We start from the raw sequence: 5,498 nt of genomic DNA, 5'->3' as shown, positions 1-5,498 counted from the left end.
CCACATACCTACCACAGTAGCTGTGTTTGGCAGCTAGCACTTACACCAATGTTCTGCTGCATTTATTTTTCTCTCTTTCTCTATTTTCCTATTTTTTCCCTTTTTCTTAGGCCAGTTTTCACTGTTCCCCTTTTTTTCTCTTCCATTTACTTCTTACCTCCTTTGAGCATTGAGCAGCCAGATGCTGTTCCTATCCATACCCACTATACCTACTGAAGCACCCGATTCAGCACCACTGGGTTAATACCAGACATCAGACAATACCCACTCAATTCTGTCCTCAAGTGTTCTACACAAATAGAGATTTGATACTTGTACCCCTACCCCTCTTCCCTTTTGGCAAATCCACCCTGAGACCAGTGGTGAATGACCCAGTGCCACCAAATCAGCAAGAGTAGAATGCCACCCTGCTGTCCAGAAAAAGTTAAACAAGATGAAACAAAAAATCAGGCTAAAGCAAACCAATATACAATAACAAAATTAAACAATATCATTACAATGCCACAGAGACAAAAAAACTTCAAAGAAAAAACAAAACTATAGAAAAATTCAGGAAAAGAATAGCAGAAACAAATTACACAGAGAAAATGAAATTAGAAATCATACAAAAATAACAAATAGAAATCCACATGATTAATACAAAGATTTCAGAAATCAATAATACACTGGAAGGATAAAGGAGTAGACTTGATCACCAGAAAACAGAATTTTCCAAATTGATGACAAATATGTAAATACTAATTTCACAGAGGAACAGTCAGAAAAAAGATCCCAATGACATGAAATATGCCTAATAATTATTTATCAAAAAATAAAATAAATATACAACACTGAAGCTAAGGAACCAGATATGCCAATTTGTAAGGAATAATAACTATAAAACAAAAAGTAGGAATGAATTGTATAGGTACAGAACTTCCAAATGTAGAGAAAGTAAAGACAATATAAAGACAAAGATGGAGCAGACTATTTTAAGCTTGGAAGGATAATAATAAATTACATGGCACCATCAAAGAAAATTATTAAACTTCACCACAATAAAAAATAAGAAAATTATAAACGTTCAGCAAATGATAAAATAACAACAAAAGAAAATGTGTAGGCAAAACAAAATAAACTCAGTACAGAGAAATAGATGGAATAAAGAAACCACCAACACATACACTGAGAATGATAGCAGTAAATTCATACCTATCAATATTTACACACAATATAAACATTCAATGCACCAGTCAAGACACAGAGGGTAGCAGAAATTAAACCCATCAATATGCTAATGAAAACACATATATGTGAGTCATAAAAGTAGGCTAAAAGTCAAAAAGTCAAAGGGTGAACACATATATCAAGCCGATGACAATAACAACCAAAGAGTAGACATGGTAACATCCATTTCTGGAAAAATAGACTTTAAGGCAAGAATTAGCAAATAAAACCTGAAAGAAATTGTATGATAATTAAAAAATCATTCCAAAAAGGAGGACAACCATAGTAAATATGTGTCCACCCAATGAAAGTACCCCAAAGCAAACTTGAACAGAATTTAAGAGTGGTTGAGAGCTCCACAATAATAGTGATTGTTGTTGTTAGGTGACACTGAGTCTGTCCTCATAGTGACACTATATATAAGAACAAAACCCTGCCCGTCCTGTGTCATCCTCACAATCATTGTCACATTAGAAAGAGCCCATCGTTGCAACCACCACATCACCCCATCTTGCCAAGCGTCTTCCTCTTTTTAGCTCCCCTTCCATTTTTCCAGGGTCTGGTCTCTCCTTTTAACAAGTACATGAGACTAAGTCTTACCATCCTCACTTCTAAGGAAGATTATTGTACTTCTTCCAAGACGGAAAGAGCAAGGACTACAAAAGAACAGTAATAGTAGGAGACTTTAATGTACCACGTTTGATGAAGGGCAGAAAAATTAGAGACTCAAGCTCTACACAACACAATAAACCCACTTGACCTCATAGATACATGCAAAACACTCTGCTTAACAGCACAAAAGATGCTTTATTTTCCTGTGCACATGGAACATTCTCTAGAATGGACCATATATTAGGCCTCAAAGTAAGCTTCAATGAATTTCAAAATATCAAAATACTACAAAGCATCTTCTAAGATCATGATGCTATAAAATTATAAATCAGGAAAAGTAAGTTCAAGAATAAGACATCAAATACATGGAAACTAAACCACACTCTGCTGAAAAAGAACTGGCGAAGAACTAAAAAATGAAATAGAAAAGATGAATGAAATGAGAATGATAACACAACATACTAAAATATTTTGGACATGTCAACACTAGTTCTCATAGGGCATTTTATAGAAATAAATGTACACGTCAAAAAAAGAATAAATATTGACACATTAACCAACATTTCTAACTGTTTTCAACATTAACCAACATTTCTAATTTTTCTAATTAGAAAAAGAATAGGAAAGTGTGTACAATCACAAGAAGAGAAATAACGAACAGTGGAACAGCAATAAATGAAACAGAGAGAAAACAAAGGTATCGACAACACTACATATTGATTCTTTCAATGGATTAATAAAATTGAGAAATCATTGGCAAATTTAGCAAAGAAAAAGGGAACATGAAAAAAGTGAAATTGACAAGATCACAACGGAACCAAATGAAACAGAAAAGATAATTAGAGACTACTATGAAGAACTGTATTCACAGGGAACAGAAAACCTACAAATAAGTGACATATTTCTTAAAATGTACTACGTATCCAAAGTAACAAAATTTGAGGAAGAAAATTTGAACAGACCCATCACAAGAGAAGAAAATAAATAGGTCATTTAAAAACACCAAAAACCACAACATCCTCCCCAAAACAACAAAACAGTCTTGGCCCAGACAGCTTCACTGACAAATTCTACTAGACTCAGAGAAGAGTTGACATCAATCCTACTCAAAGACATACCAGAACATAGGGAAATCATTCTCAAAATCATTCTATGAAGCGAGCATGCCATTGAAACCAAAACTAGGCAGGCAAACACACCTAAAATAGAAAATTATAAACAAGTATTTTTTATGGACAGAAACACAGTTGCTGACTGTGGTCAGATGAAATTTTGGCAGGGTAGAATCACATTGAAAGGCCTTGTTCCTATCTATCCACAAACTTTCTACTAAAAGCAAGCTCCCTGAAACACATTTTCTTGGAGTCTGATTCCATAGACGTTGAGGAAAATTAGCTTACATTGAGTTGTAGTAATTATTAGGTGCCATCAAGTCCATTCCAGCCCATAGCGACCCCACGCACCACAGAATAAAATACTGCAAAGTCCTGTGCCCTTCTCCCAACTGTTCCTCTGACTGAGCCCATTGTTGCAGCCACTGTGTCAATCCAGCTCATCGTGGGCCTCCCTCTCTTTCACTGCTTCTTCACGTTGCCAAGTAGGATGACCTTCTCCAGGTAGTGTCCCTCCTGACACTACATCCAAAGTATGTAACATGACCTTTTGCTATTCTTACCTCTAAGGAATATTCTGGCCATACTTCTTTCCAGACAGATTGGTATGTCCTTTTAGCAGGCCATGACATGTTCAATATTCTTCTCCAGCACCACAATGTAAATGCATCAAGCATTCAGTCTTCCTTACTCAATGTCCAACTTTCATACACATAGGAAGCAATAGAAAACACCATGACTTAGGTCAGACACATCTTAATCTTCAAAGCAACACCCTTGCTTTTCACCACTTTAAAGAGGTCTTGTACAACAGATTTATTCAGTTCAATGTGTCTTTTGGTCTCTTGACTGCTGTTTCCATGAGCACTGATTGGGGATCCAAGCAAGATAAAATCCTTGACAACTTCAACAATTTCTCCATTTATCATGATGGTACCTGCTGGTCCAGTTGTGAAGATGTTGGTCTATTTATATTGAGTCATAATCCATCCTGAGGGCTACAGTCCTTGATCATCATCATCAAGTGCCTCAAGCCTCTTCACTTTCAGCAAGCAAGATTATGTCATCTGTAGATCGCAGGTTGTTATAAGCCTTCCTCTAATCCTGATGCCATATTCTTCTTCATGTAAGCCAGCTTCTCTGATGATCTGCTCAGCAAACAGATTCAACAAGTATGCTGAGAGGATGCAACCCTGATGAGCACCTTTTGTGATTTTAAACCAGGCAGTATCCCCTTGTTCTGTTTTCACAACTGCCTCTGGACCCATGTGCAAGTTCCACATAAACACAATGAAGTGCTCTTGAATTGCCATTCTTCTCAAGGTTATCCATAGTTTGCTATGCTCCACACAATTTAATGCTTGGAATAGTCAACAAAACACAAGAAAACATCTTCCTGATAGTCTCTGTTTTAGCCAAGATCCATCTGGCTTCAGCAACAATATCCTTTATTTTCATCTGAATTCTTCCTGAACCTCTGGCAGCTCCCTGTTGATGTACTGTGACAATTGTTGTTGGATGATCATCAGCAAAATTTTATTGTGTGAATATCAATGATATTGTTCTATAATTTCAGCATTCTGTTGGGTCACCTTTCTTTGGAATGGGCACAAAAATGGATCTCTTCCAGTTGGCTGGCTGAGTCACTGTCTTCCAAATTTCCTGGTATAGATGAATGAGTGCTTCCAATATTTCATCAACTTATCGAAATATTTCAGTTGGTATTGAATCAATTTCTGTCCCCTTGGTTTTGGCTAATGTTTTCAGTGCTGTTTAAACTTCTTCCTTCAGCACCATTGGTTCGTGCTCATATGCTGTCTCCTGAAATGGTGGAATGTCAACTAAGGTTTTTGGTTGGGTTTGGTTTTTGTACAATGATGGTGTAGTCATTTTATCTGCTTTTGATGCTTCCTGCGCCATTCAATATTTTCCCCATGGAATCTTTCACTATTGAAACTCTAGGCTTGAATTTTTTCTTGAGTTGTCTTGAATTTCAGATATGCTGAGTGGGTTCTTCCTCTTTGATTTTCTAACTCTAGGTCTTTGCACATTCCATTATAGTGTTTGGCATTGTCTTCTTGAGCTGGCATTTGAAAATTTCTGCTCAGCTCCATCAGCTCTTCCATGTGCTTCAGCTACTCCAATTGGAGAGCAAGTTTCAGACTCTTCTGGCATCCACTTGGATTTTTTTCTTTCTTTCTTGTCTTTTTAATGACCTTCTGTTTTCTTCATGGATGATGGTTGTGATAACCTCCCACAACTAACCTCCCACAACTAATCATTAGTGTTCAATGCAGCAAGTCTGTTCTTGAGATGTTCTCAAAATTCAGACGACCTATACTTGAATAGAAGCCGACCCGAATATCAGCCAAGACACCTAATTTTACCACAAAAGCTGCATAAAATTTGCTGAAAAATCTCGGCTTATACACGAGTATGTATTGTGCTTTGGTTCTGCTGGACTTGTTTTAATTTTCCTCAGATTTAACCTGAACTTACAAATGAAAATGTGATGGGCTGTTCCACCGTCAGCCCCTGTTTTTGTTCTAACTGCTGATATTGAACTTC

The sequence above is a fragment of the Tenrec ecaudatus genome, chromosome 1 (assembly GCF_050624435.1).
Source record: "Tenrec ecaudatus isolate mTenEca1 chromosome 1, mTenEca1.hap1, whole genome shotgun sequence".
Lineage (NCBI taxonomy): Eukaryota > Metazoa > Chordata > Mammalia > Afrosoricida > Tenrecidae > Tenrec > Tenrec ecaudatus.
The sequence above is the reverse complement of the archived record's forward strand: the minus strand, read 5'-3'. Positions refer to the sequence as shown.